The sequence below is a fragment of the Chiloscyllium punctatum genome, chromosome 7 (genome assembly GCF_047496795.1).
Source record: "Chiloscyllium punctatum isolate Juve2018m chromosome 7, sChiPun1.3, whole genome shotgun sequence".
In the NCBI taxonomy this organism is placed as follows: Eukaryota; Metazoa; Chordata; class Chondrichthyes; order Orectolobiformes; family Hemiscylliidae; genus Chiloscyllium; species Chiloscyllium punctatum.
In genome coordinates, this window is record NC_092745.1 from 66,399,418 (window position 1) to 66,413,044 (window position 13,627).

The window sequence follows — 13,627 nt, forward strand, 5'->3', positions numbered from 1 at the left end:
GTGGATAAGACACAGTAGCTGTAGGCTTACATCGTTCGGGTAAGAGTCTGGGTGGGCTGCCCTTAGTAGGGTTGGTGCAGACTTAGTGGTACAAATGGCCTCTTTCTCCAGTGTAAGGATTTCGCGGTTCTGCAGTTCATTTCAGTCCCATTAAAAAGAAAATGGAAAACTTTTCTTACACAAGTATTTGGTATCATATTGAAATTTCACTTTTTCCATTATGAGAAACTGCTGGATAACTAAATAACCTGAAAATGGGAAATGAGAAATCTCAGTATTAAACCAGCTGGTGAATCAAAATAAACTGAAATATGATGCATCTAAACGTGAGATTTTAAACCGCACAAGAAAAGCTAATCTGTAATTAGAAAAGAAGGAAGTTATGTTAACAAGAAACCTACAGATGAATCCATCATGGCAAAGACTACTAATTTTTAATTTGAGTAATTATAACTAGCACACTAAAACATGGAACATCTGCCTTTTTTTGATTTTATTTCACACAAGCCTTTCCAACCTGCAGAGTTGAGGATAGCTCATCAAAATGTACATCTAAAATTTATGTTTGTTGTAATAGCACTAAGTAAGCTGATGGATGGCAACCTATTTTGTCCTTTTATTGATGGGCAAAATTGCTTATAATGCTACTGAAGTCTCCCAGTTGACTTTTTACTGATTAGTTTCTGGGTTATTGAAAGAGCCTCTGATTAATAAAACCTGCTGAGAATCTGTACCTCAGTTGAAAACTGAAATGGCAGGTGGAAGAAATGAAGAATATTTTGGAGATTTCATACCAGTCCTTTTAAAATGTGGTTTATCACTTGGTTGTAGTATTTTATAATAAGAAGTAATCATAATGTTTACAGTCTTAAAAAGAATATAATTGCTGTGTATTTAATCTTGTAAAACTTATCATTGCAACTAATTTTGAAAGTTTTCCCAGTTTTCGTTACCACACTTACATCCTCCAAACTAAAAACAGTTGAAGCATATTGAAGTCAGTTAAAGGTATTTCCCAAGAGAATGTTTGTTCCCTAGTGTGTTTAATTTGTTTCAGAATTATTTCCTCTTCCTAGCCTTTTCTGGGCTTCAATATTTCAGCAGAGACTGAGGATGAGCAATACTCTTTTAATGTTGATCAATCACTTCTGCCATTTCTGAGCATGTGGTCTGTAATTATTCCATTCTCAAAAGTTCAGAGCGGTGACACCAGAGGCACCTAGTGCACGATTAACTTGCAAACGTTCGGCACATATGCAGAATTGAAAAATAGAGACTATATATGTAATAAATTTCCAAATGACTTGTTAAAACATTTAACTTTTTCAGAGGAAAAAAATACTATATTTGCTTTGCATAAGTACTTGCTTTTGTGACTCTTACCAATAACAGGAAATGAAGGATTTTCAAATGATATATCATTAATACATTTAAAAGTTGTCAAATAAAGGCAATGATGCAGACACTCAAGATATCTTAATGGCACAGACATCTATGGTTTTTCCAATTGAAAAACATACCTGACAGTAGTTTTAAGTTGTAAAGTTACCTGTTTTAACTTAATGTTAAATTGAAATGAATCGAACAAACCTCATTTACAAAACCAATGCAACATTTTAAATTTCCTTGCTTAAAAATTTTTTTAAAGTGAAATTAGGGAATAGTAAAAACTATTTTGGAAATGGAAGAAAAACCAATATTTTAGATCATACTTTAAAGAATGCATGCACAGTGCACTTTAGTTTAAAAAAAATTGCAACTCTGAATAAAATTGATTGGCTTGAAGAAATAATGACTGGAATTTTGCATGCAGCAGCAGGGCTTCCCATGAACATTGAACGAATGTCTACATATCGTGCAGTTCTGGTGACAAGAATTTCAGTGGCCTTGAAGAAAGATTCTCTCTCTGGATTGCAAAGAGGCTTAACAGCAGGCAGGCAGGAGTCACAGTTTAGTCATTACACCACAAACAAGAAGGAAGGAAATGTCAGAAAATCAGTTTTTTACAACACTTTTTTTCAAAATGAAGTATTAGATCAGGTATTAAACTGTTTAAAAGATCTGAAATCTACCTATAGGATAAAGCTACTTTTTGACAAATTGTATCAGATATTTTAAAAGATTTCACAAAATCTTTCCATTTTAATTTAAGTATTTGCAAATTTGAGGGCTTATATCTGAAAATAGTGTTGTAAAGTTTTAATGTAATTAATTTGTTTTTAGTGAGCAATTAGCCCAAAATTCATATTAGGTCCCTGGCATTTAAAGTAGCTGACCCTCAGGAGTAGTGAATTAGTGCACTCTTGTTCATGTGCATTGCAGAAGTTGGTGGCCTCTCTGATGTCCAAACACTGCAAAATCCAGCTCATTAATTATACTGCACTAATAAAGGAAAATTTGAATATTAAAGTTTACAAATATTTAAGTTCACTTGTGGTTTGCATTAGGAAAGCCAGCAAGAAGGATTTCATAAATAGACCATTTTATTTAGAACCCTATTTTGTGCACTTTAAAGGACCAGATATTTTTCATTTTTGGACTAAGTAGAAACGGATGTTGGAGTGTTACACAGCTGAAATACTAGAAACATTGTACATCCTGGAATAATTAAGTGGTGGCTTTTGAAGCATTGAAGTGGATACTTTGAGATAGCACCAAAATGCAAGTTGAGGAACAACTACATGACAGCTCTTTGGGTGAGCTGCTGTTTGATATAAATCTGTAGCTGCAGGGTGAGGTAATGAAAGTTAGTGTGGAACTAAGAAATGAAGTTCAAGATAGATGACAGTCTTTTAGCTGAGTTTAAAAAACTGACACTGTTGTGAAGAAGGGAGACCATGGAGTGTTAATTTACTTTGGTCTAACTCAGCAACTCTGTTGTGAAGCCCCTTAAAATTTGTGTCGCAGCAGCATTGGTTGTTCCCTCAAATTATATCAATAGTGATCTTTTGAACCTTGCTGGCACAGAAACAACTGTTGCAAGGCAGACCCTCTAACTTAAATAATCAATAGTGTTTTACATTTGTCTGTAGGCCTCAACTTGTTTTTGCTCATTGAGCTTTACGAAATTATAACTAAGTTGTTGTGTAGAGTTCTATAGTAATGGACTTCCTTTTAGAAGTTAGTATTTATCATGTACCGTTTCCTCTAAATCATACCACTTAAGTATCTTCAAAGTTCTTTCAGATCAACCAATGGTACATTAAATGCAATTTACTTCGAAGGTACACCCTAAATGCAAGCCACTTTACAAGTATCTCTCACTATTTTACACTCAGCCACTTTGAGATATGAAGGCAGATGACCAAAAGATTGAGATAGGTTTTTAAGTAGTGTCCAGGAAAGGGTATAGTGAGCTGGAGAGATTTAGAGATGAAATATCAAAGCTTAGGAACTTGGCAGCTTGAAGGCACAAACTCCAGCTGTAGAACAATTAAAAGCGGAACAAAGTTGAGTGTGTAGTGATATCAATGCCATATTAGGCTAGAGAAAATTAGGGATAAGGAGAGATCAGGCCATAGAAGGATTTGGAAACAAAGGTGACCGTTGTAACACCAAGACGCCCCTTTCCCAGAAGCTGATGTAGAGTTGAGATATGTATGATGGGGGACATACACAGCAGAGTTTTAGATTATGACAAGTTTATGAATGATAGAATTAGGGAGCTGTTCAGAAGTGTGTTAAGATAGTTGAGTATAGCAGTTCTAAGATGTGTGCAAAGATTTCAGAAGCAAGGTATGGAAGTGAAAATCATGATGGTGCAGCTATGTTCCAGGAATTTTATCCTGGAGTCAAATATAATATTGTTACAAAAGTCTGGTTCAGCCTTAGTCACTAGAGATAGTGAGTGTCATTGGCAAAGGAATGGAATTCGTAATAAATTGAAGACAGTGTTTTCTGTCTTCCCAATATTTTGTTTTGAGGACATCTGTTGATCCAGTACTCTGGATAGGCAGTTTTTGACACAGAATGAGGTAACATGGACGTATATTTCAGCCAGGTATTGTCAATGGAAACAGATTATTTTTGGATCAAGTCACCAAGAGGTGTTATGTAGATAATTAAAAAGTAGACAAGGAGAGATCTTTGGGAGACCCCAGAGGTAATGGTCTGGAAGTATGGAAGCAAACCCTTTTAGATGACTGCTGAGCTGTGACTAGAAATTAAAACAGTTAAGAATTAAAATACAGTAGGTTCTGATTATAATGCCAGTTCCATTAAAGTGTAATCTCACATTAAGAATATCACACAATAGCCGTGCCATTTAAACTAATCAGCCAGAATTGTGTTATAGCCAATACAGGTAAGGAATGTTCTTATTCTACAAATACGTCTAAAATGTTCAATTGCATTTAAGCCAATTTGCATTGAAGAAACACGTTTGTAGCAGAAATGACTGTACTGAAGGTAATCAAATTTACAACTCAAAACAAATTGCTGGAAAAACTTGGGTCTGGTAGAATCTGTGGTGAGAAAGCAGAGTTAACTTTTCGGGTGCAGTGACCCCTCTTTAGAACTCCACAAATGTTGCCAAACATGCTAAATTTTACCAGCAATTTCTGTTTTTATGTATGATTTCCAGGATCCACAGTTCTTTCAGTTTTTAAAAATAAAATGTCCACCTCAACCCTGTTATCCCTGGGAGGACAGGGACACTGACTTCTGTGAGAATGTTGGTGCAGAAAATTGAAAAGACTACAAATAAAGAATTAAAGGTCACTCCTTATGAGAAATTAAAATAGTTGACTATGTTATGATCCCAGCTGATGGTAAAACCAGACAAATCCGATTCTAGAATGAAATCTGACAAGATAGTCTTATTTTTGCAGTTGGTTACAGTGATGGCTTGTAACTTTACACGTTGACACAAGATAGCAGATTTCATTTTAATGAAAAAGAGAAGGGAAGTCTGTTTGCAAATCTTTGAAAGATCCTGAGATAAACCAAAACAGAGTCAATCCCTTCCACAGGATTATCCTTTTCAAATAATCAAGCAAAGAGAAATACTGCTCCTAACTTGATAATTTTTTACTTAACTGATTCTTCCTGGTTTTCCTTTGTGTACTGTTGAAATAGATTTAAGATTCCTTCCAGTTTGGATGCGTTAAATTCCTTTTCCGCTTTGACTTCTTCCAAGGTGGAGCTAAAGAACAGTAATACTGGAATTGAAACATTAACTCTTTCTCACATCTCTGATGTCACTAAAGTTGCTAGGTTTCTCCAGCACTTTGTCTTGTCTTTAAATTCTACCAACTCCTTCAACCTAGAAATTCTATAAATCTTTCGAATTGCTGCTCTTCTAGATTGAATACTTTGTCTCCTGCTGGAATAAAACTCTTCTTCTCCAAAGATGAAACTGAACCTTGATTTTTCTGAACTAAGCTTCAGCTAAGTGTCTGAGTCTTCTGTACTTCTTTTTCTATCCAACATAAACTCTGCAGTGTGAACACTTCATCAATTTTCACTCAAGTATCTGGTTAGGCACTTTAACGTATGCTTTCTTATTAATGATGTAAATAGATCACTTTTCCAGAAGAATTTCTGATTTCTTTGAAAAGATTGCCTTCACAAAACAAACAAAACCCATCTGTCTCTATTTTAAAAATCCAAACAATAATATTTATTACATATCTTTCTTGTAAGTGGAGGAAAGAAAAGCAATCAAATGCCAGTAGGAATAAATAGTTAAGTAGTTGTGCTGGGTATAAGACCTGAGGTGGCAAAGAATAGATCAAATAGCTGTATGCCAACAGAACGAGAATTAGTTAAGAAGACATAGAACAATACATCACAGTACAAACCCTTCAGCCCTCAATGTTGCGCCATTCTGTGAACTAATCTAAGCCCATCTCCCAACACTATATTATCATCATCATCATCATCATCCTCCAAATGCTTATCCAAGGACTGTTTAAATGCCCCTAATGGGACTGAGTTAACTACATTGGCAGGCAGGGCATTCCATACTCTTACCACTCTGTGTAAAGAACCTGCCTCTGACATCTGTCTTAAATTTATCACCCCTCAATTTGCAGCTATGCCCCCTCGTACAAGCCAACGTCATCATCCTAGGAAAAAGACTCTCACTATCCACCTTATCTAATCCTCTGATCATCTTGTATGTCTCTATCAAATCCCCTCTTCGCTGCCTTCTCTCCAATGAGAATAGACCCAAGTCCCTCAGCCTTTCCTCAAGACCTTCCCTCCAGACCAGGCAACAATCTGGTAAATCTCCTCTGTACCTTTTCCAATAAAACCTAACACACCATATGCCTTCTTAACAGCACTATGAACCTGGGTGGCAACTTTCAGGGATCTACATACATGGGCACCAAGATCCCTCTGCACATTGAAGAATCTTTCCATTGACCCAGTATTCTGCCTTCCTGGTATTCTTCCCAAAGTGAACCACCTTATATTTATCTGCATTGAACTCCATTTGTCACCTCTCAGCCCAGTTCTGCAGTTGATCCAAGTCCCCCTTCAACCTGCAACATTCTTCTACACAGTCCACCACTCCACTGACTTTGATGTCATCTGCAAACTTACTAACCCATCCACCTATGCCTGCATCCAAGTCATTTATAAAAATGACAAACAACAGCAGTGGTCCCAACACAGATCCTTGTAGCTCACTACTAGTAATCAGACTCTAAGCTGAATATTTTCCATCAACCACCACTTGTTGCCTTCTTACAGAAAGCCAGTTTCTAATCCAAACTGCTAAATCACCCTCAATATCATGTCTCCATATTTTCTCCAAAAGCCTACCATGTGGAACCTTATCAAAGGCTTTACTGAAGTCTAGGTACACCACATAAACTGCCCTACTCTCACTCTCATGCTTGGTCACCTTCTCAAAAAACTGAGAGACATGACCTGCCCTTGCCAAAACCACGGTGACCATTTCCAATCAAATTGTTGCTTGTTAGATGATTATAAATCCTATCTCTTATAATTCTTTCCAAATATTTCCCAACAGATGTAAGGCTCACTGCTCTATAATTACCTGGGTCATCTCTAGTGCCCTTCTTGAACAAGGGCACCACATTAGCAATGCTCCAGTCCTCTGCTACTAAACCTATAGACAATGATGACTCAAAGATCAAGGCCAAAGGCTCCATCATCTCCTCCTTAGATTCCCAGAGAATCCGCAGATAAATCCCATCTTGCCCAGGGGACTTATCTACTTACACACTTTCTTGAATGGATAACACCTTCTCCTTAATAACCTCAATCCTTTCTAGTCTAATAGTCTGTATCTCAGTCTTCTCTACAATATTCTCCTTTTCCTGAGTGAAAACAGATGAGAAATATTCATTTAGCACCTTTTTGATCTCCACAAAGTCCACACATAACTTTCCACTTTTGTCTTTGACTGGCCCTATTCCTACCTTAGTTATCCTTTTATTCCTCACATACCTATAGAAAGCTTTAGGGTTCTCCTTTATTCTACCTGCTAAAGACTGCTCATGTCCCCTCCTTGCTCTTCTTAACTCTCTCTTTACATCCTTCCTAACTAATCTGTAACTCTCATCGCCTCATCTGAACCATCTTGTCTCAACGTCACATAAGCCTCCCTCTTCATAAGAGATACAATTTCTTCAGTAAACCACGGTTCCCTTACCTTATCATTTCCTCCCTGCCTGACAGGGACATACCTATCAAGGTATCAACGCAATATCTGTTCCCTAAATCAGCTCCACATTTCGATTATCCCCGTCCCTTGCATTTTGCTGCTCCATTCTACACCTCCTAAGTCTTGCCTAATTGCATTATAATTACCCTTTCCCCCATCAATAACTCTTGCCCTGCGGAATATACCTATCCCTTTCCATCGTCAAACTAAACTTAACCAAATTGTGATCACACTGTCCAAAGTGCTCACCTACCACTAAATCAAACACCTGACCTGGTTCATTATCAAGCACCAGATCCAGTGTGGCCTCTCTTCTTGTTGGCCCTTCGACATACTGTATCAAGAAACCCTCCTGCACACATTGGACAAAAACTGATCCATCAGATGTACTAGATTTATAGCATTTTCAGCTGATGTTGGGGAAGTTAAAGTCCCTCATAATGACTACCTTGTTCCTTTCACTCCTACCCAGAATCATTTTGCCAATCCTCTCCTCCACATCCCTAGAACTTTGCGGAGGTCTATCAAAAATCTCCCAGCAGTGTGACCTCTCATCTCATGTTTCTAACCTCAGCCCATACGACCTCAGTAGACGGGTCCTCGTCAAAAGTTCTTTCAGCCACCATTATACTGTCCTTGACTAACAAAGCCATACCTCCCCTGTTTTTACCACCTTCCCTGATTTTAATGAAAGATCTAAACCCTGGAACCTGCAACATCCGTTCCTGACCCTGCTCTATCCATGTCTCTGAAATGGCCACAACATTGAAGTCCCAGGTACCTATCCATGCTGCAGGCGTGGGGAAGGAATCTACCATCCTTACCTGATCTGGTCTACATGTGACTCCTGGTCCACAAGAATGTATTTCACTCTTAACTGCCCTCTGGGCAATTAGGGATGGGCAATAAAAGCTGGCTTACCCAGTGTGTTGGCATTTTAGCGAGGAAAAGCCTGTTTAAGTGAAGCAGCTGTACTGGCTGGTGCCAACAAACCTGGCCAGAGTTGGTAATCTGGATGAACTCAAATGGGACTCAATTCAAAGGTCAATTTTTTGTGGTTGTGCGCTTATCCTGTGCAAGCCATTGGTACAAAGCTATCAGATGTGTACTTTCTCTTACCTGTGATGAAAGGTCAGTGAATTGATGGTGTGTGAAAAGCGACCCTCCGCCATTACTCTGTCTCCTGCCGTTAAGCCAATTATATATCCAATTGGTAAGCTCACCCAAATTCAATGGGACCTAACTTTACTAATTAGTCTACCATGTGGAACCTTGTCAAAAGCTTTACTAAAATCCAAATAAACAACATGTACTGCTTTGCCATCATCAGTAAGAGAATCATCAAAAGATGTTTCAAGGAGCACAGTATTTCCATTAGTGAAGGCAAATACCATGACATGTGAAGAGCATTGCATGTAACTTTGACTATGTGCATCCAAGGCAACATTAAATATTGTCTCCGAACATAAAGGTTGAAAGCTGAAGAAAACCATTATATCAACTTTAAACAATTCAGTTCAGGACGGTTTGTGCCATCTCAGGTGGGTGTGTCCTGCCAATAGGACAGGACGTACTTTCTGGGGGTCTCCCAAGGCAACTGCCTCTTAACTGCACACCAATTCTGGATACAAGACATATCCTGAAATGATGTCTTATGTATATGGTATAATTCTGTGAGAACAGTTGTAACAGATTGTTCTGTGATAATCTGTTGGATAGATTTCCTAACTTTGGAAAATAAGTAAACAGGACTTGTGGTGTTGACATGTCATTTTGGTATCTAGGTCAATGGCACATAGTCTGTCTGGCTTCATCCCTTCTTTTGATTGTGTTGTGATTTGATTCAACCGAGACATGCTAGGCCATTTCAGAGTAGACAGGCAAGAGGCTGGAAGAACACAGAAAGCCAGGCAGCATCAGGAGGTGGAGAAGTTGATGTTTCAGGTGTAACCCTCCTTCAGTACTGGGGTTGGGTGTGGGGGAAGCTGCAGATAAAGGGGGTGGCAGGGATAGTGTGGTGAAGTGGAGATAGGTGAAGACAGGTAGAGGGTACAACCTGGTTGGTCAATGGGAGGAATGAATTCAGTTGGTGGCAAGGAGCAATGGAAGGGATAGGGAGGGGCCCAGATCCTGATGCTGCCTGGCTTGCTGGGTTCTTCCATCCTTCTGCCTGTCTATTTTGGATTCCAGCATCTGCAGGTTTTTTTTTGTCTCAGGCCATTTCAGAGGGCAGTTAGTCATTCACATTGATGTCAGTTTATAGTCACAAAGTACCAGTTAGCTATTTCTAGTAGTGAATGGACGAATTTTTACAATAATTGACAATGGTTACATTAATTCCGAGCCGAGCCGAGCAGAGGCTGATAGCCAAGTTCAGTAGCCTTGGGGATGGCCTCAACCGGGACCTTGGGTTCATGTCACACTACAGGTGACCCCATTGCACTATACAAACACACTCATATGCTCACACATACACACTCCCACACACACACCCTCACATACTTATACCCCTTTACACTCATGCTCACACACATACACACACTCTCTCACAGACACTCATAACCCCCCCCCCCCAACACACACATACACATAAGTTTGTGAAGTGAATTTGTACTTGTAGAATTACATTTAACTTTACTCAAAAACTGCATGAATCCACATAGGATTCTGTAAATCTATTTTTAGATTAGAATCAGCCTGACCATTGTGGCACATATAGCCTCACACAGAGAAGCTCACACCTTCAATACATTATCTGGGCCGACATGGCACCAATTGTTAAAGTTCACTTGAGAATGTAACTTTTAAAAAAGTTTCATAATTTATGTATGAAAGAACTGAAGCCAACATGGTCATTCAAAAAATGAGAGACTTAACAAATAATTCAGGTCTTTTTCAATACAAAAATTTCAGTTACATCACACTGTAAACTTTTTCTATAAATTCTCTGTTTTATAATCTTACTCTCCACAACCACCTGATTAAAGAGCTAAAGCTGTTGGACTATAACCTGGTGTTGTGTGATTTTTAACTTTGTACATCCCAGTCCAACACCGATGTCTTCAAATCATACATTAATTCTAGAATTTGCCATTCTGGAATTTGATCCATTGTCCTTGAACAACCTAAGGCTCCAGTGACATTGCTATGACACCATCCACATGCCATACTTCTTTCATCCTAAGATTTAACCTTTTACAATGGTTCTTAAGGGAATCGGGTGCTAATTCCTTCCTTTATTATGGTTTCAAAACACATATGCTATTGCTTCCACCAAAACCTGGAAGTGAGGTGGAACTTCAAACAAGGAGTTAACATATTGTTGACCTGATATTGAGAGTCATGAAAAAACTTTCAACCTGGTGAACTGGCAAAGTCTGTTGAAAATGTTGGAGGTGGCCAGAAAGATAAAAGAATGATTGCAGCAATCTGGCATATACAAGCAACAATCAGACAGCAAACGGTGAATCTGAAGTTTGTATAACTGGGCATTGGGTGAGACAAACTCTATATAGTCAACATCGCTCTTTAACATCAATGCAAGAGCCGTGATAAAAGAAACACTAGATGAAGTACAGAAAGGTGTCAAAGGAAGTCATATGAAGTATGGGATTTGCAGACAACCAGGTCTTGCTGGTTAGTGTAGCAGAAAATCTATAGATACCATTGAATAGAATAATTGGAATAGTGACAGCATCCAAAGTGTCAAGTAATGTTAAAAAATAAAACCATTACAAATATTGGAAGAAATAATGCATCTACGTGGGAGGTAGCAGTCAAGATAAATCATCAAAAGGTGGATCAGGTATCGTCATTTAAGTAATTGGGAACATCTTGTCAGAAGATGTTAAATGCTGAGGTGAGGAAGAGACGTCCCTCACGATTTCTGGTGAATCATAAAAGGACACCAGTAGGTGATTTGCTTTGACATTCTGCAAAGAGGAACAGTAGAAGTGAAGTTATGGAAATATTTCTGTCAGATGTTAAAGACCAGTAGGTCTTGGTTAATGGAAGCAGCCAGCTCAGAGAATCCATTATAACAGATAGAATGGCAACTGAAAATATGCAAAGAACTGCTCAGCATAGGGTTGAGTAGAGGTCCAAGGAAATAACTATCACAATTAAGTATCGGAGTGTCTTGTTGTAGAAAGATTGAAAACGAGACCGTAAATGGATATCTAAAGATGAAAAAGTTGTGAAATGTCATTCCAGAGAAGAATGGAGTAGGTGACACAAGTGCACACAAGAGCAATGAAAAGGTTTCAGAATTGTACAGGAGGAAAGGTCCTTAGTGAATAAAACAAAAAGGCAATATCGTTGAATTGATCATATTCTAAGAAATGAGAGCCTGCTGAAAAAGTGACTGAAGGAATATTAGAGATTGATGATGTTAGACAGTTTGAAAATGGAAGGCTCGTAATGAGCAAGAGGAAAGTGCAAGGCTGTGAGATGTGGAGAAATGGGCAGAGGACCTGCCTTTAGGCAGATTGCTACAACAGGCCGTGGACTGTGGCAGATTATGAACAATTGTTGTGGTTCTGTTCGCCGAGCTGGGAATTTGTCTTGCAAACGTTTCATCCCCTGTCTAGGTGACATCCTCAGTGCTTGGGAGCCTCCTGTGAAGCACTTCTGTGATGTTTCCTCCGGCATTTATAGTGGCCTGTCTCTGCCGCTTCCGGTTGTCAGTTCCAACTGTCCGCTGTAGTGGCCAGTATATTGGGTCCAGGTCGATGTGTTTGTTGATAGAGTCTGTGGATGAGTGCCATGCCTATAGGAATTCCCTGGCTGTTCTCTGTTTGGCTTGTCCTATAATGGTAGTGTTGTCCCAGTCGAATTCATGTTGCTTGTCTTCTGTGTGTGTGGCTACTAAGGATAGCTGGTCATGTCGTTTCGTGGCTATTTGGTGTTCGTGTATACGGATCGGTAACTGTCTTCCTGTTTGTCCTATGTAGTGTTTTGTGCAGTCCTTGCATGGGATTTTGTACACTACATTGGTTTTGCTCATGTTGGGTATCGGGTCCTTCGTTCTGGTGAGTTGTTGTCTGAGAGTGGCTGTTGGTTTGTGTGCTGTGATTAGTCCTAGTGGTCGCAGTAGTCTGGCTGTCAGTTCGGAAATGCTCCTGATGTATGGTAGTGTGGCTAGTCCTTTGGGTTGCGGCATGTCCTCGTTCCGTTGTCTTTCTCTTAGGCATCTGTTGATGAAATTGCGAGGGTATCCGTTTGTGGCGAATACCTTGTATAGGTGTTCCTCTTCCTCTTTTTGCAGATCTGGTGTACTGCAGTGTGTTGTGGCCCTTTTGAATAGTGTCTTGATGCAACTTCGTTTGTGTGTTTTGGGGTGGTTGCTTTCATAGTTTAGGACTTCGTCTGTGTGTGTGGCTTTCCTGTAAACCTTTGTGGTGAATTCTCCGTTCGGTGTTCTTTGTACCATCACGTCTGGGAATGGGAGTTGGTTGTCCTTTTCTTCTTCTCTAGTGAATCGGATTCCTGTGAGTGTGGCGTTGATGATCCGGTGTGTGTCCTCTATTTCTGTGTTTTTAATGATTACAAAGGTGTCATTTTCAGATGTTTCATCACCATATTAGGTAACATCGTCAGTAAGCCTCCAGTGAAGCACTGGTGTTATGTGCTGCTTTCTATTTATGTGTTTAAAATTTTCCTTGAGTTGGTGATGTAATTTCCTTTTTTTTTCTCAGGGTGTGGTAGATGGGATCCAAATCGATGTGTTTGTTGATAGAGTTCTAGTTGGAATGCCATGCTTCTAGGAATTCTCGTGCATGTCTCTGTTTGGCTTGTCCTCGGATGGTTGTGTTGTCCCATTCAAAGTGGTGTCCTTCCTCATCTGTATGTAAGGATACTAGTGATAGTGAGTCATTCTTTTTGTGGCTAGTTGATGTTCATGTATCCTGGTGGCTAGTTTTCTGCCTGTTTGTCCAATGTAGTTTTTGTTACAGTTTTTGCAAGGAATTTTGTAAATGACATTTGTTT